Source organism: Gossypium arboreum, chromosome 3 (assembly GCF_025698485.1).
Source record: "Gossypium arboreum isolate Shixiya-1 chromosome 3, ASM2569848v2, whole genome shotgun sequence".
NCBI lineage: Eukaryota > Viridiplantae > Streptophyta > Magnoliopsida > Malvales > Malvaceae > Gossypium > Gossypium arboreum.
This window is the reverse complement of record NC_069072.1, coordinates 26,989,321-27,009,488: the sequence shown is the minus strand read 5'-3', so window position 1 is coordinate 27,009,488 and position 20,168 is coordinate 26,989,321. Positions and strand designations below refer to the sequence as shown.

The 20,168-nt window shown below is 34.0% G+C and overlaps 1 long non-coding RNA gene across 3 annotated transcripts; it reads right to left on the bottom strand.

The window, feature by feature from the left end:
* Positions 1–11,395: 11,395 nt before the first annotated feature.
* LOC108474744 (uncharacterized) lies at positions 11,396–13,456 on the bottom strand. Of its 3 annotated transcripts, none has more exons than XR_001869931.2 (4): positions 13,004–13,456; positions 12,609–12,752; positions 12,306–12,395; positions 11,396–12,105 (listed from the first exon to the last, which is right to left on the bottom strand). It is a non-coding gene; the product is annotated as an uncharacterized LOC108474744 (long non-coding RNA). The 3 variants fall into 3 exon arrangements; XR_001869930.2 differs by having other exon boundaries at positions 12,692–12,752; XR_001869929.2 differs by having other exon boundaries at positions 12,306–12,752.
* Positions 13,457–20,168: the final 6,712 nt, after the last annotated feature.

Genomic DNA, 20,168 nt, shown 5'->3' with positions numbered 1-20,168 from the left:
AGTTCGGTGCATTCGTTAACCCAAATGGAATGACAAGAAATTCATAGTGGCCTTACCTCATTCTAAAAGCTATTTTTGGCACGTCCGACTCCTTAACTCGCAACTGATAGTAGCTGGATCTCAGGGCTATCTTAGAGAATACAGTAGCTCCCTTCAACTGGTCGAACAAATCATTGATCCTTGGCAAAAGATACTTATTCTTGATAGTCACCTTATTCAATTGTCGATAATCTATACACAGCCTCCTCATTGAACCATCTTTCTTATTTACAAATAATACGGGAGCACCTCAAGGTGAAAAGCTTACCCTTGCAAAACCTTTATCTGTCAGCTCTTGCAACTATGCTTTTAATTCTTTCAGCTCAGTTGGTGCCATCCTATACGGAGCAATAGAAATAAGAGCTATCCCTGGCACCAGTTCAATACCAAACTCTATCTCTCTTTCAAGAGGTAATCCGGGTAATTCCTCTGGGAACACATCTGGATATTCATATACTATTGGCACGGACTCAATCTTCAACTCCGTTTCCTTAGTGTTTAGTACAAAAGCAAGGTAGGCTTTGTACCCTTTTCTCATGCATTTTTGAGCAACCACTGCTGTCATTACAACCGGCGGTATATCCAATTCTCTTGAAACAACCCGTAGAACCTTACCATCTGGGCACTTCAATTCAATATACTTGCTACCACAGTTTACAATTACATCATGCTGGGCTAACCAATCCATGCCAAGTATTACATCAAACTCATCAAATGACAATAACATAAGGTTAGCCGGAAAACAATGACCCTGAATCGTCAAAAGACAATTCTTACAGACTTTATCAACCAGGACTAACTTGTCTAATGGGTTTGACACTCTGATTATAAATTCCATAGGTTCAATGCATATATTCATACTAGACACCAATCTCATGCAAATGTATGAATACATTGACCCCGGATCAATTAAGGCAACAAAACAAGTATTAAAAAGGGAAAAAGTACCCGTGATAACATCAGGAGCAGAGGCTTCCTCTTGAGAGTGTATTGCATATGTTCTTGCCAGGGCTCGAGTCTTTGATTTCGTGGTGTCTTTGGCCACAACTCGACTGCCACTAATACTTCCAGGATACTTTGGAGGTCTACCTCGTGGAATAAGAGCACTCGATTTTGGGGTTACTTCCACCTCTTTATCGGTTCGCTCAGTGCAGTCTCTAAGGAGGTGGTCAATAGAACCACATCTATAACATGCACTGCTCTTCATCCGGCACTCTCCGAAGTGAAATTTATTGCAATTTTTACACTTCGGCTTTTGGTTATCTACACTCCCCACACTAGTCACCATCGGGGAGGAAGACTTCTGATTACGTCGTTTGGAGCCTCTCGCTTTACCCGAATATCCTACCGATGAAGTGGAGTGTTCATGTTGGCTTCTCGATTTCTTTGTGAGAAATAAGAACGTCTTACCACTAGATCTCTTGCCCGCAACTCGAGCTTCTCTCTTAGTTTGCTTCCTTTCATTATTAAGCTCCTCAGTTTTCTTGGCCCGATCAGCTAATGCGGCAAACTCTCGTATCTCAAGGATCCCAATCAACAGCTTGATTTCCTCATTCAGACTTCCTCGAAGCATTTACACATTTCTGACTCTGTTTGAACCCATTCAGTCGCATACTGACTTAGCTTTACAAATTCCCTTTCGTATTCCAATACAGTCTTATTTCCTTGTTTGAGTTTCAAGAACTCCTTCCGTTTTGAGTCTAAGAACCTTTAGCTGATGTATTTTTTCTTAAACTCTGCTTGGAAAAATTCCCAAGTGACGTTTTCTTTTGGCACCACTGAAGATACGGTCTTCCACCAGTGGTAAGTAGTATTCTTTAGGAGTGACACGGCACACTTTAAGCACTCCTCAGGTGTGCACGATAATTCATCCAATACTCGTATAGTGTTCTCGAGCCAGGACTCGGCTCGTTCAGCATCATCATCAATCTTAGCTCTAAATTCCTCAGCCCTGTACTTTTTAAGCTTGTCTATAGAGGCTTTACCAATTCTTACAGGTGCCATATCTCGTGGCACTTCCTTATCAGGTTGGTTAGAAGGTGAGGGAGGTCGTGGTATGTTGGGGCGATTCCTCAAATAATCTCCAAACTACTCATCCATCATGTCAAAGAAGGCGGCTCTGGCCTCTTCTCGACCTTCAGATATAGGCCTTCTACTACTGCTAGAAACAGCTCGTTGTATAGAAGCTCGAGCATGGCTCTCGGCTCCCTCAAGCTCATCTTGTGCTTGATTCGAAGACATTTACTATATTCAAAGATAATTAAACAGTTAGGAGATATCACACTATCAATGTTCATATAATGGCATGTATAGCTAAACTCGATGCACTCTATAGTAGTCCTAAAACTGACTAAACTGTAGCTCTAATACCACTAAATGTAACACCCCTTACCCATACCCGAGACCGGGACCAGGTATAAGGCATTACCGAACATGTACTTGAATATTTTCGGGAAATATAGGTTATAAAATTTCATTCCAATTTGGAAATCAATCCAATAGCATCTTGGTGTCTCTATTATGAGCTTACGAGGCTCAAACATACATTGAAATTGATCCGGGACTAAACCAAGGACCTAATAAAAAATTTAAGAAAAATTTTGAATTAATGTCTCACATGCCTGTGTGGAGACATTGCACACGCCCGTGTGCTTTGGGATACGCCCGTATCCTCTCTACCTATGTGGAATTAATTGAATTTATTTTCTACTTCAAACCTACAAGGGTTTTCACATGGCCAACCACACGCCCGTGTGGTCGCCTGTTTCTAAAAACTCGAGCATTCTATTTATGACGTCAGCATGCATTTAGGGGCACACGGCCAAGACACACACCCTTGTGTTAGGCCCTATCCTCCACACGGTTGAGACACACAGCAGTGTCTCTACCCGTGTGTTTATTACCATACATTCTGACTTAAAATTTTAGGTGCAGGGGACACACAGTTACGCCATACGCCCATGGGGTGGTTCGTGTGTCACACACGGTCTAGACACACGCCCGTTTGTCTATCCGTGTGGACCATTTTAGGCTATTTTCCAAGCCTTCGATCACCTTCTAACATATGTTTTCACTTATAGGTTTCCATAACATATAGCCATGCCTAATTATACTCTCAAATGACCTCGATAAACTTTATTGCATGTAAACCTCATTTCATCGATCTTACACATGCTAGGATTATTTCTCTTGTATCAATAAAGTCTATGTCTTATAACACATTCAAGATTGGCTCATTATTATAACTTATTGCCAATTATGGTCTAGCCATCCCATGTGATTCGGTCATGTTACATGTGTATCTACTTGTGATACGCCATGTTCATTCATCTCAATAACATTAGAACACAAATATGCACAATTATGTAGGTCATACCTTATAACAAAATGAGCCAAATCCTATGGCCATATGCATGTGGACATGTACACCTTACAAGCCTTCATAATGGCTAATCAAATGACACATATTATAAAATTAACAAAAGCCCTATACATGCCATTGAACAAAATAAGATTATCTATATACCAAAGCTAGACAAGATGATAGTGTGTTGACTCTCCAATTGTCTTCCAATCTTCATGAGTCCACAAGCTCTGTAAGACAGGAAAAAGAGAGGGGTAAGCACTTACATGCTTAGTAAGCCCGAATAACTGAAAAATAAACTTACCGATTTGTTTAACATGCAACCATATTAAGCAAATAAACCAACGAGTATGGAATGGTTTCCCTATCACATGTACTCTATCAACAAGTTAGTCACATAACATCACACCATGTAACTTATCTAAGATGAGCTCATCATTCAACGTTTTCATTTTTGTATCACATATTAATCCCGTTGAGTTACTCGAAAAAATCTCGATGGATTATCCATTTACCGTCAAGTCATAAGAGTGATGAGAGTGATCATCTCATGTATGAACTCCCGCGAACCTCACATCTTACGGCGAGATTACCAGTCCAGGCTAAATCCCCCGTAATGTAAACTCATAAGGTGATGTCGGGATTACCAGTTCAGGCTAAATCCCTTGTAGTGACAAACACCCTCAATGAGCTCAGATCTGAATTACCAATCCAGGCTAAATCCACAATGCACACATATTCTTCGAGAGGCTCGATCACTCAAGGAACATCCGTCCGGGCTAGATCCTTTCTACATTTGAGATCAACGGATTACCCATCTGGGCTAAATCCTTTTCTGCAACACACACAGGATCTCAAGTCATGTAAGCCATGGTTTATCCATCGAATTTCCCTTTTTACTTCAATCGGGACATTTATTATCATATCATTATTATTGACATATTTCATCGATTTTCATGCCATCATTATAACTAAATATCATGCATTCATAACACATGTAATTAGGCATATTAATAGTTTGTAACACCCCAAACCCGAGACCATCGCCGGTGTCGGACCCGAGGGGTTAACAAGCCAAGTTCACATGTTTTTGCCCACCAATTTGACATTTCCAGTCAGGCTGGAAAACTGCATCACTGTCGCCTTAAAAATCATATCTCGAGTTTCAAAACTCAGAAACTGGTTTCGTAAATTTTCCCTGAATTTAGACTCATATATCCATCCATGGTTTTATTTCTAGGATTTTTGGTCGGGCCAATTGGTACAGTTTATTAGTTAAAGTTACCCATGTTACAGGGATTGACTGCTCTGACCTTCGCGCGGTATAACTTGAATATCTCTCTGTACAGGGCTTTAATGCTGGTGTCGTTTGTTTCTAATGAAACTAGACTCAAAATGGAATCTGTACATATAAGGTATGTCTCCTAATTCTTTTTGGATAATTTATAGTGAATTTTTAAAGTTGCGACAGGGAACCCAGAAACCATTCTGGCCCTGTCTCACAATAGCTTTAATATCTCTTAACATGTAACTCCTATGACCATTTCGTTTCTTCCATATGAAAATAGACTCATCAAGGTTCATTTACATAGCTTATTCACTATTTAATTCCATTCCTATGAATTTTGGTGATTTTTCACATTCACGCCACTGCAGCTGGCAGCATCTGTTTTAAGGTAGGACTTACCTATTTGGTAGTCTCCATGATTCAACTAGTCTTGCCATACATAGGTTCATATATGATCATTTTAACCATGCCAATGGCTGATCATATGACCAACATTCCCATTTCAAGCCATAGCCACATCATGACACCAAATATATACATACAACCCACAATTAGTCTAAGTTCATGCTTCCCTTTTCGAGCCATTTTCGCATGGCCGTACATACTTACATTACAACATATTTAACAAACAAGGGTAGTCCTATACATGCCATCTCAAGTTCAACCAAAATTTATACCAAAATGGAGGCTTGATAGTGTGGATGACTTCGACTTCAACGATCCCAAATCCGATTGCCTCGGCGAAATCTAGAAAACCGAGAGCCAAAGCAACGGGTAAGCATTTTATGCTTAGTAAGTCTCAAGGAATATAATCAACTCTAATTACAGCAATACATTCACATAGCCAAATGCATCATTTCATTTGTACACATTCCTACTTCACACTTCATCATTATATAATTTCACAAAGTATCAATCAATTCAATAACTGAAATTCATTAGTCGATTGAGCGAATGTTGCTCAAACATGTCGACTTTCCAATGCACATATAACGTACCTTATCCTTTGGGCTTTTCGAGTGTGCTAATTGAATTCATTACAGCAACCAACACTCACCTCCAGCCCAAGATTCTTGAATATAACCGGATATAATCACGCACAAATGCCTTGGTCTTAGCCGGATAAAATGTCTCGCACGAATGCCTTGGTCTTAGCCGGATGTAGCCACTAGCGCAATTGCCTTGGTCTTAACCGGATATAATTTCCAGCATAATTGTCTTGAGTTTAGCCGGATATCATTCAATTTCCCATGAACACATACATCAATTATCATTGGACATACATAATTCATTTTCGTTACTAAGGCTCAAACGCAATTATAGTCACAAGCATATTCGCCGGGACTTAGCCCGGTAGAATTCAAATACTCATGCATACACAATCAATAATCAATACACATCCATACTTTATTTCACACAATTCAAGTACGGTCACTTCTTGAGGACTTACCTCGGATGTTGTCGAACGGCTTTTTGGCTATTCGATCACCTTTTCCTTCCCTTGTCCAATTGTGGTCTTCTAAGCTCTTGAGCTAATTCAAACAAATTCAATTTATTAAAACCTCATTGTGCTAGCTTTTGGCGAATATGACAAGGAGTTTAAATGGTCATATGGCCACCCTTTAGCTTGAATACACAATGGTCATGCACATTTTATACTACATCAAGCAATTCAATACAATTTATTCGAGCATCAAGGAAATGCTAAGGCCTTCAATAGGCTACCCAAGGCCGAATATTCATGTACATGTTGAGGTCAATTTTGCACTTAATACCTCACAAAAACAGCATGCAATTTACTAATTAATGCTTTGCACATTGTGGCCCAAAACTTATAATATAGCATCAAGCACCTACATGTGTGCTAGGCAAATTGTGCTTGCAATTTCACAAGCATTCTTCCACATCTTCTTCTTTAAACCAATATATTCATCACTTAGTTCATAACCAAAACATAATGTGCAATCATATATATGCATATATGAGCATGGCAATTTCAAGGTGTCCATAGCCATCCAAAACACAAATTTTAACTAACATGCAAGAAGCATGAATCATGCTCAAGAATGCATCATGGCGAATATGACAATCATGCTTCTTTTCAACTTCAATCATGATAAAACAAAAAGAAAGCTCAAAATCTTACTCATGAGTAGACAATCCATCATTGCATGCATCATCATCAAGTTTCACACTTAGCATGCAATGGCTTTATCACCATAACAACTTTGGCCAAATGCCATTTCCATGGCATAACAAAGATTTGAGCCATGGCTAACATGCACATCAAATTAGCAACCAAAACATGCATGAAACTCCCAACACAACCTCATACATACCTTACTCTTGATGCAAATTTAGCCAAATCACCTTCTAGATCTCTTCTAAACAAAGGAAATGAAGCAAAATCCTTCTTCCTCTTAGTATTTTTGGCCAAAAGGAGAGAACAATGATGAACAATTTTTTGTTTTCTCTTCTTGGTTGCACGGCAATGGGGGAATGCTACTCTCTCACACACATTTTTTTCATTCTTTTCTTACCCATGCTTATTTGTTTATTATTTCTCCCTAATGCCCAACAAAACATGTTTCATGACATGTTTAGCCCATATCTCTTTGTCATGGCGGCCATCACTTGTAAAGGGAATTTGACATGCAAGTCCATTATTTTGCATGCATGCTTTAATTAGTCATCACACATTTCCCTATCGTACTTTCAAAGTTCACTACTAAGTCCTTTCTAGTGGAATTCACCTTTATAACACTAAATCAATCATCATAAAATGTCATACATGAGCACACACATATTATAGGCATCAAAATAAATTTTTAATTATTTTTATGCCTCGGTTTTGTGGTCCCGAAACCACATTCCGACTAGGGTCAATTTTGGGCTGTCACATAGTTTACTTAAAGTTATTCAAACTTACCTAGTATTCGTCTCGGTTTCACGTTTCGGTTATTTCGAAACCTTTCGTTTTCCTCGATTGACCTCCGGAATTTGATCATCGGGGTCTATAAAAATAAAAATGAATCATTAATACCTCACATTATTCTTTTTTAGCCTAAATTTCACCCCAGAAAAAATGACCATTTTGCCCCTAACCTTTCACATTTTTATGATATAGTCCCTAGGCTCGTATAATAAAACACATGCAATTTCTACATTACCCAAGCCTAGCCGATTATTCTTTCCTCTTATGGCAGCCCACATTTCTCCATTATTTCACATTTTTACCACATATTTTACACCTTTTGCAAAAAGGTCCTTTTAGGGGTTTTTCATGAAAATCACCTAAAAAAAGATGTTTAACACACATACAACTTTCATATTCCTCCATAAAACATCAAAGAATAAACATGTCACACATGGGTCACTTTACAAACATGAACCCTAACTCAAAATATGGGTAGAAATGGAGAGAGTAAGCTACCGGGATTTCAAAAATGCGAAGAACATTAAAAACGGGGCTTGGGAGTACTTACTATTGAGCTTGAAAATGTTCAAAACCCTAGCTATGGAGGGCTTGAGAAATTCGGCTGGATGAGGGAGAAGAATGACTGATTTTTTCCTTCATTTTCCCATTATATTTCATTAATTAGCCAAATGACCAAAATGCCTTTAAGCCATTTCTTTAAAATTTTATCCATACATGCCTATTTTTGTCCAAAAACTTAGAAATTGGGAAAATTTATCTTTAAGACCTTCTAATTAATAATCTAAAGAAATTTCATACAAATTTCTTCTAGAATCCAAGTTTTGCAATTTATTCAATTTGGTCCTTATTTACCAATTGGACACCTTACTCATAAAATTTCCTAATGAAACTTTAACATATGCATATTTTCATACTCTAGACCTCATAATAATCATAAAATAAATATTTCAATGTCAAATTTATGGTCCCGAAACCATTGTTCCGATTAGGCCCTATTTTGGGATGTCACAACATCCGTTACTGAAATGGACTAAGGCTAAACTGATACTGATATTAAAAAGGGCTTAGGCCTAGACTATGATTATCTGTTTACTGTTTGTTTGATTGGATGGGAATTACACACTGAGTTTACGTAAACTCACCTCTTCTGTTTAATTTGTAAGGTAATCCTCAGACATAGACGGATCGGTGCGACAGAGGACTCAGTGGTGGTCACACGTCTTCTATTATGCGGTTTAGTAACTATTAATGACTTTACTTTTAATTGGGATTATTTTGCTATAATATGACCTTCATGGATTTTTACTTAATTTGGGATTTGCAATGATTTTGGGTTTTTTACTGTTAGCAGTAGGAAAAGACATGGGTTTTCAAAAAGATAGATGTTTTATCAAAAATACCACAAACGTGCAAACTATTTTAAAAGCTTTCGCATTGAATAAACGTTTTGAAAACACTTGGCTGATTTAATAACACGATATTAGAATTAATAGGTAATAATACAAGGTTTCTAAACGGAAATTGGTTTTAAGCAAAGTTACGATTTTTCAAACACACTACCATCTAACATCGCCTGGTTCGGCCATAACGTCCAGGCCAGGTTTGGGGTGTTATAAAACGCCCAAACCCTCTCGCGAACTTACAACAATATTTGCATTTTACAGCAAAAACAAGCAAGAATCAAGACAAAATTTCAGGTACTTACTTGAAAATTATGAATTTTCGAATGTGCAAGTGATCACGGTTTGCTTCTCGGGTTCAATGTAGCTCTACTATGTTGTGGTTTTGTTTGGTTTGGTTTGGAGTTTAGACTCTAAACTGAAATATGAGAATTTCATATTTTTCTATTGCTTTTGATTGCCTTTTTTCTGTTGTATTTGGACTTCTTTTACTTTTTTTGATTGAAAACTATCTGATTTTGCAGGTGAGGAATATATTCTCTTTTGTCTCATTGAATTTTTGTTGATTTTTTTAGAGGTGTTGGATTTTTTTTAAAATTTTAGTGTAACGGAAAATAACGAGAATAGCAGCCCCATTATTGCTGCAATTGGCCATTACCAGTTAAATTGCGGCTACGATCCACTGCTATTGGTGTGACTCTGCTTCACACCGCTATTTTCAGCAATAGCGATTTTGGACGGCGCCACTACCGCTATGTAGCAGCCACTATACCGGAATTGGACCGCTATTTAAATCCTTGCATATAATATAAAATACTATATAACCACACGCATGCACACACGTATAAATCTGATATATATTCTGTAGCTAAGGTTAAAAAAAAAGGGGGGAAATTTGAGTTTGTTGGCACAATTCTCTTATCGACACTTGGTACGGTTATAACATGATGCGTGTAAGGCCAATTTGCACCTAATTGCTTCGAATATTCCTTTCTCATTTTGCACCTAATATCCTCTTCAATGCGAAACAGATCCACACATGATCATTAACAAAACACGTTTGGTTAGAGGGAATGGAATAGGGCTGCAATGAGATAGAGCTGTAATCAGTAATTCAGTTGTTTGGTTGAATGGAATAAAATAGAACTGTAATAATATTCTTCTGTTTGGTTGAATGAAATAGATGTTGTAATAGCACAAGGAAAAAGGTTTAAATGATCAACGTACCCTTAATAGATTTTTTTAAGTTAATGTTTATTATTATTGTTATTAAATTTTAATAAGATTATTATTAAATATAATTTAATAATAAATAAATAATTTAATCATATTTTAACATAATTTTATTAAAAATAATTTAATAAAATAATATATAATTTAATAACATTCTTAATATAAATATTATAAAATAATATATAACCTACTTTATTAGTTTTAAATCGCAATACATATTTATTGTACTAAAATATCATTAGCAAAATAAATAATTTAATTTTCTTCTAAATTAAAAAGCAAAAGGTTAGAACTAATAAATAGCTTGAGAATTATATTTTACATCCAAACATAGATACAAATTGAACTATTTTTAGTTTCATTTCATGTACTTAGGGAGATAATCAACGAAAGTCGAAGTTGTAGATACAGATTTGTTTCTGTTTTTTTTTATTTCATTTATAACTTTTGGTTGATTTGTTGTTTTTGTTACTGTTTTTCCATGTTTTGCTACTGTTTTCTCACTTTTTGCGATTGCCTTCCATCCTTACTTGATTGCTCCATATCCTTCCACTCGCCACCATACAACCATGCATATTGCTGTTTAGTACTAGACTAATGGTTAAACTGATTAGATCAATTCAATATTTTAAAATAAAAATTCTAAAAAATAATTAATTAAAAAATTATACACATTTAAATAACAATAATACATAAACATCAATTATTCATTACAAATTTGATTAAAAAATATAGTATATGAACAAACTTTAGGTTTAACTTTTTCTTCTCTTTTTTGGTTCGGGTTGGGTTGAGTCTTGGACTCATTTATTAATTTTTTATTTCTTAGATTTGGGCTGACTAGTTTAGGAAATAAACTTGAGCTTTTATTTTCTTTTTCTGATTTAGGCGAATAAATTTAGGAAAAAGTTCCAATTCAATCAGGCTCAAAACAATGTCTTTTTAAATTAATATATTGGTCAATTCTTGATTCGACTGACCGGTCTAGTCTTATCTAATCCTATTTAAACAATTATGCCATGCATTTATAAAAGAATTTAACAACTATATGGTTTATTAGTAAAGTATTAAAATTTTAACCCCAAATATGGACAGCAAAATCGACATGAAAAATACCAAAAACAAAATTGCAATTCCACACAAAAATAGCTTTAAAATACCAAAAGTATCAAACCACATGAGTTCTTAACATTCTCTTGATTCAAAGACAAACCCTCACACAAAAGCATACATTACTATCAATTCATCAACATTCCAATTAACCAGTAAAAGATTCTTAGACTGCTATTACTTGAACGAAATAACGAGAAGCAACAATTACTCTAGCCGTTATTTCTTTTTTAACCTGGACAACTTCAAATTGGCTTCTCGGAAAGTTTCTCGCAATCGCTTTATGATCCTCCAATGTTTGATGAGTCTTTGCCAACTTCAGATCGCTTTCTAATCTCCGGTAAATTTCAACAACTGTATTCATAATGTTGCTTTGAAACTCTCGATTGTTCAATCAAAATTGGTCAGCAAAGCAAGCATGGTTTTGAAATATTTTATTGAGCGCATTAGCATTGTGTTGATAAACCTCGTATCTGTTGACGACGACAACTATGACATCAAAGGTAATTAAAAATCCTATCCCTACATATCATTACATACAATTGAGAAGAAATGAATGCTAAAAATTATCTTCAATATAACTCAAAGAAACAATAAATTCACTAAATAGTAGCTTGCAACCATTACTTTGGAGCAAATCATCTAACCAACTTTCCTAGGCCACAAAATCTCCACTGTCTCGCAAAGCACCCATATTATTAAAAGATTCAGGATTCAAATGTGCTGGAGGAACCTAAAAGTAAAACAGAATCAGATATTGGTCCAAAAATAAGCAAATAAAATTAAAAACTTTGTAAAATGATAACACAATAAATAAGGGGAAAAGTAAACAGCATTACGCATAGAATTAAAAACTGATAGCTTCCCTACTCAGGATTTCCTTTTTGTGTGTGTGTTTCTACCTAATATTTCTTGTTTGGTTTGGCATCTTACCATAAATGTAGATTGGGAAAGAAACAAACTGGGAATAATTCTTCACCGAATTCTGAATTCTGGTGGGATCTGAGAATTCATACTTGTCATCTGACCGCAGGAGAACAATATCTTAGACATTTGGCACTTAAAAGAATTGTACATTTAAAGAACCAGAAATTTCTAAGGCAATTATATTTGTAACATGAAACACTACATTAAGATCTCAATGCTATTTATAATCTTCCTATAAATTTTTAAAATACAAATGCAAATACATTCAAATAGGGTGTAAAAAGGGAAAAAGAATAACAAACACAGTACCCTTAAAAAAAGGGTAATCTATGTACCACGAACTAGAAGATTTTCTAGATCAGTTTCCTCCCTATTCACATAGGAACTACTACCTGCTACAACTTCTCAAACGTATTGCTTGTCTGATTTTGGACTCTTTGTGGACACAACAATCTGTTCAAGAAACATATAAACAAGCAACCCAATTAGCTTGAAAATTATTGAATGAAAAGGCTTCCTACATGAAGCATAAGATGAGAATGCATGTTATCATTAAGCTGACAACATGTTACGTTCTCAGCACCAAGAAAAGCATAATAGAATCCAACACCAAATTGCCTAATCCAAAATCACCATGTATATCACTAAATTCCAACAAAAGCAGAAAAATAAAAGCAAAATCCAGGAAAAGAAAAAGAACCCACTCTACTTGGTACTTAAATTTCTCCACAAAGGTATCTTCGGCCTCTTTTCTCAGCTATAGCTGAAGCCTCATATCGAACCACCATCCATTTGTTTCTCTTCTCAAGTTTCCACCTCAATCGAAAGCAAGACAAGGCCTTGTTGAGGGCATTTGGAGTTAGAAAAGCGGTTATGAGATTGAATGCCTTGTTGGGGTTTGTCAAGGGGAGATAGGGTTGGGAGGAAATAGGATTAAAAAAATTAAATTGATAAGTTGGGAATTTGTTGATGATTACATTGGAAGGAAGAAGCATAAAAAAAAAGGGAAAAAGGTTTCAGACGTGAGAAATAAATGATAATGGTGAGGGTAAAATTGAAAGCTTGACCTAATTTGTTACCCACCCATTCCCTGAATCATCATTCCATAGGAAGACCATTGAATGGTAAACAACATTTTTGCCTTGAATAAGCCCGTGTGGAATAGGGTTGTAATAGCTCATTACAGCCAACTAAACAATGGTTTAGTGATGGGTCCACTGAATTGAGTTGTAATGTATTGGTATTACAACTAGCCAAACATGTTGTATGGCTCCGTTTGTTTCTTCGAAAATGACTTTTGAAAAATAATTTTTTGAAAAATGACTTATTTTTCTGGAAAAGTTAATATTTTCTAATGTTTTGATGAATCTGTGTAAAATATTTTCTGTTGTTTGGCAGATTTCTTGAAAATATTTCATAAAAGTTATTTTCAATGAAACAAACATACATTTGAGATTTATGATAAAGAGTTTAAATGAAGTAGTGAATTGATTACAAAGTGATGTTAAGGTGAAATTATAGTAAATAATGAATCTTTATGATGTTAAGGATTAAATTGTAAACTGTGAAATTTATAATTGAAGCAAGAAAAGTAGTATGAATTAAAATTTGTTATGTGAAATAAGATATTATAATGAATTATTTGATTAAAGTGCTTATATGGTGAAAAATAAATTACATGATAATAGGGACTAAATTAAAATGTACAAAAGTTTAAGTGTGAAAACAATTTAATATATGAATAAGGAAATTATGATAAAAGTTTAATGAATGTGTTATGAGATGATGAAATATACATAAAGTATTGTAAAAGTGAAATTGTGGAAAAATATTGAATTTTTATAATGACAATGACTAAATTGTTAAACTTGAGAAAATATGTGGATAAAATAATATAATTGAAATACATAGAAATTTGATATGTGAAATAATATATTGAGATAAATTATGTGATTAAAATGCAACAAGAAAGAAAATTGATTTAATATGATTAATTAGTAAATATAGAATTTTTATGACAAAAGAGACTAAATTGAAAAGTTATAAAGTTTATAAGAAAATATTTGATAAGCAAAAATATAGTAGGAATATAACATGATGGTGCCTTGACCTGATGTTTGGGTCGGATATAAGAGTATTACAGTGAACAGAATCTTATCAAGTTAAAAAATATCTTACAGAAGAAATAAAAGAATAATTTTACATTAACAATTTCATTTTACATGGAACAAATAATTAAAAAATTAAAAATATTTTTGTAAAAACTTTTAAGCATGCCTAAACTAAAAAACAACCCCAACTAATTAATCCTCGAGAGAATCAGCCGTCTATTATGCACGGACTTCGCCTTTTTATATTTTACATTTACTTTTTACAAAATACTGAATAATTAAAACGTTAAATTATGTTCCAAATCCTTGAGGATTTTAGAACCACAAAATTACAAATCCCACATTTTACATCCAATGCTTAATTTAATTTTTATTATGAAAATATGATTATTGTTTTAAAAAAGTATTATATATGCATATGAAATAATTAGTTTTGCAACATATCATAATTTGTTTCCTTCAAAATCTTTGATAAATATCTTCACAACCTTTTCTTAAAAAATTCAATCTTTTTACTTAAAATTACACATCAATGAAATAATTTTTAATATTTTTTAAGTTTGATTTATTTTTGGAATAACTATTTTTTCTATTTTCATTCTCAATTAAACGTTAGTTTACAGTTTTTAGCTAAATTTACTTTCAAATCCTTTAGCATTTAATAGCTTGCATATTTATGTCCTCTTCATAATTGTAATATTCCGTATCTTACTCTTTTTTCTCATATATATTAGATGCATTAATATTAAATTTTTACTTTCCATTTCAGTATATCTTAACTCTATTTACTATTAATTTAGTACTATTTTTAATAAAATAATACATTTAAAAATATTTATTGAATAAATAAATTTAATTTTGATTATATTATATTTACGAGAATAGATCATTTTTGAGAGAGAAAATTGAAAACGAGTCTTACAGTGCGCGTTTTCACTGTTGTGTCAATGAAAACGTGTCTTATAGGATATGTTTACTTAATTTTTTGAGCCGAATGGTTAAATAATACTGTTTTTGTCCTTAAGTCTCGGGTTTAATTCCTCTACTACTTACATATGTAACTTTTTTTTATGTTGTTTCAAGTGTTTTTTTTTTAATTAATGTTTTTAATAAGTTAGCTTTTCTAGTTAGGTGGTTAGATAATTGTGATTTTATTTTTGAGTCTCAGGTTCAATTCCTTTAATAAGTATTTTATTTCATGTTGTTTCAAGCTTTTTTTTTAATTAATTGTTACAAATATCTTATTAAGTGGATGTCCATCATGATTAAGATAAAGTTTTAATGTGCTTTAAATTCTAATAGTTATTAGAATTAGATCTCTACTTCTTTTATACTTCTTATACCTATAAATAGAGACTCTGATGAAGCATTGTAATCATCCCCTTTGATTAATAAAGTACATTCTCTATTGCTTTCATATTTTCTTTTTTCTTTATTCTCCCCATCTCTCATTATTTTATAATTCGTTATCAGCACGATCTTGCTCAAAGTGATGGTTCTTTTTATCGACGATCAAATTTATCCTTCATGATTTTCAATTTCTTTGATGGTAAGATGCAAAGTTTTTACAGAAAGTTTCTTTTATTTAATTTTTCATATCTAATTATTATTTTTCATTCTTCTTTCATTATATGTTATCATTGTTTTGATTAACTTATTTTACTTTTTGTCCTTAATGATGGTGAAAGATTTGATATTGTTATCCATATGAAATCAAGAATATTTTCGAACTATTTCATACCTTCTAGTGATGATGATGATGTTAAAGATCTTCAGGTATATTTTACTATGTTTTTATTTATTGTTTATTATAATTGGAAACTAATTATGACAACATGCATAGATAGATTTTGATTTGAAATCTCATGCATGTTTGAGATGGTAATTATGAAATAAAGAATCTATTGGGATGTTTATAAGTCTGTCCTACTAGATTTGTTGCATTCCCCGAAGTGAATGTAAATATAAAGAAAATAAAAGATATATTAATGGACCAATAAAAGTGAGAACAATAAGAGTTCTCAAGATAACTCTTTAAAGGGTAAAGATAACTTATGTTATCAATATGTGATATGAAATATTATTGGCAACATATGTGGCGTATATCCAAATATTTTGTTTCTGTTAATATTCTAAGGAAGGATATGAAAATGTAGAAATGAATTCTATCATTATAGATAGAAAATATTTATCTTATTTTGTATTGAAACAATCAAATATTATTCCAATATTTGATAGTACAAAATTAGTTGAAAGCTCCAAAAGAGCTAATATATCACTATCTAAAAAGCACAATATTTGTGATGGTTAATACATTACTTTTAAAAATTATTTATAATGGATCTCGTATTGAGATTGTGAATGAGGAAGAGATTATATTTCATATGAATAAAAAAAGGGGATTGAGTTACTAATTTATAATACTTATGATATTCTTTTGTCATCATTCCTATTAAAGGGTTGAACGCAAAATATTTGACAGTGAAAGATCTATTCATGAGCAATAGAATATGATAATTCTATCTAAAGCTTATTATGGTTGGATGCATCTAAAGTTGCAAGTATTTTTTAAAAACTGTGAGTATAACTCTATAATATTCAAAATAAGTTCTCAATTAAAATTATGTGGTAAAATATTGTTGATGAGAACTTGCAAGAGAGAAAACTTATGTATAAAAAGTCATTGGTTATGTACCTGTTATACACATGGAAAATATCTATTAATAGATTTTTCGACATTTGAAGATTTTGGCATATTTCCTGAAGGGAATACTACATATAATTATTTGGAAATTATATTTATTGACTTGGTGGCATTATAGACTTCACATTTGCAACACCCCTAACTCGTGACCGACGCCGGTGTCGGACACGAGGGGTTAACGAGACAGATCCTCTTAAAGTACCGACCAATTTGGCATTTCTGGACAGGCTGGAAAACTGCGTCACCGTCGCCTTAAAAATCATATCTCGAGTTCCAAAACTCGGAAACTGGTTTCGTAAATTTTCCCTGAATTTAGACTCATATACCCATCCATGGATTTATTTTTAGAATTTTGGTTGGGCCAATTGGTACAGTTTATTAGTTAAAGTCACCCATGTTACAGGGATCGACTGCTCTGACCTCTGCGCGTTACAACTTGAATATCTTTCTGTACAGGGCTTTAATACTGGTGCCGTTTGTTTCTAATGAAACTAGACTCAAAATGGAATCTGTACATATAAGGCATGACTCCTAATTCTTTCTGGATAATTTATGGTAAATTTTCAAAGTCGCGACAGGGGACCCAGAAACCGTTCTGGCCCTGTCTCACGAGAACTTTAATATTTCCCAGTATACTGCTCATATGGTCGTTTCGTTTCGTCCATATAAAATAGATTCATCAAGGTTCAGTTCCATAATTTACTCACTATTTAATTCTACTTCTACTATTTTTAGTGATTTTTCAATCTCATCTCACTGCTGCTGTCCGCAACAGTTACTGCAGTAGACTATGCCAATTTCATGAATTTTTCCTTGGCCTTAATCATCCATCATACATGACACAAATTATGGCCACCTTAACAAAATTTGAGTTTCTAAGACTCGTGGCTATAGGTTCTAGCATCCCACTCGACGACCACATAGGCCATTTTCACATGGCTTAAAGTTTACAACCCACAATTCGACAAAATATAATAGCCTATACATGCCAAATGTTCTTCAACAACAAAAAACAATACCACAAGATTTCAGCGGTGTGATGACTTCAACGACGGTTCCGAGCACGCAAACAATACGAGTCCAAGAGACCTAAAATGGGTGACAAGAAAACACCGAGTGAGTTTACAACTCAGTAAGTCATAAGCATTCGTCAATCCACGATAAAGTTACTACTACATGTACAACAAATGAGGCTAGGTACTCGTCCATATCGAATCTATACCATAATACCTCGGACCTTTCGGTCCAATCTCGCACCAATTCATACATCCACATTTCATATTCTACACAACAAGATAATCAAGCATTTTACACATTAGCTCAATTTCCAGCACAACCATACAATTTCAATCATCACATAGATTTAAGGCTTACCAAATTCAACCCGAGCATGAACATATTTTCTATTTGTCATGAGCTCGAGGTACTTACCCGATCCGCTGTCCGGGATTAGCTCGATAAATGTCGCACACTCAGTGCCAATTGTAATGCAAGAGCATATAGTGAATCCGCACACTTAGTGCTATATGTATTCAACTCGCACACTTAGTGCTATATAATCAAACTCGCACACTTAGTGCTGTACAATTTAAACCCGCACACTTAGTGCCAATCTTGTCACCGTGTCCATTTATACCCGCACACTTAGTGCCGAGACCAATACCTTATGTATTTTGCTGCCTTTATACATTCAACAATGGCATCATTCCATACACATACATTTCCATTTACACACCAACTCATTTAAACACATTTGCATATATATATTGATCATTTAAATCAACACCAAATATACGCTTAATGACTTACCTTGTGTTGGGTAAAACAGTCCAAGTCGGCTACTCGATGACCTTCGTCTTTCCCTTGCTTGATTCTCCTTCTTTAACTCCTTGAGCTTAATCAATAAATCAACTAGTTTAACCCTCTTGCTAAACATTCATAATTCAATTACACATGCATATGTATGTTTGTATATTCGCAACCATCCTCACTTATTACCCATTTGGTCAACAATCTAAGCCAAGATAAGGCTTCAATATGGTTGCCTCTAACCGAATACATGCACACCAATCTACTTCCTTTGGCCGAATATGCATGTCTATGTGGAGGCCAATTTTACACTTAATACTACACAAAAAAACAGCATACATTTTCCTAATTAAAGCATTACATATTGTAGTTCTATACACATCTCTCATTTATTTCATAACCAAACAACATCACAAGCAAATAGACACCTTAAAATAGTATACATGTCATACCAATTCATCATGTGCAAACATATATTCATGTAGGTGCAATGGCGAATTCTCAAGTGGCTTATATCCAAATATACACACATATCCAAAGCTTAAATCTTACTTACCATGCAACATGCATGAATCATACTTATGGATATAACATGGCCGAATACCACAACACCATACCGTTTCAATTTGGTCATGGTTAAACAAAGAGCTTAGTATCTCATTCAAAAATGCTAAAAGAAAATCTAAGAATCCTCAATCCACCATCACATGAATCATTATCAAGCTTGATATTTAGCATGCAATGGCATTAACACCATATTCACTTTGGCCGAATTTCATTCCCATGACATAACAAAGATTTGAACCATGGGCTAACAAGAACATCAAGCTAGCAACTAAAATATACATGAATCTCATGGCAAAACATCAAACTTACCTTAATCTAGGTACAAGTATGGCCAAACCTCCTCCTAAACCTCTTCCAAACCAACATGAAACAAGAATTCCTTCCTTCTTCCTTAGAATTTTCAGCCCAAAGGAAATGAAAAATGATGAACAAAAATTCTTCTTTCTTTCTCCACACTCACGGCAATGGGCATGCATGAGACCATTTTTTTCTTTTTTTTTTTTGTTCCCTTTCATTATTAAATTCCCATGCTCACTATTTTATTTTTTCTTACATACACCATTGTCCCAACATGTTTTATGACATGTTTTTACCCATAATCTCTTGTCATGGCGGCCACTAACTATTAGGGGGAAATTTGACATGCAAGTCCTCCCTTGACTACATGCACTATTAGGT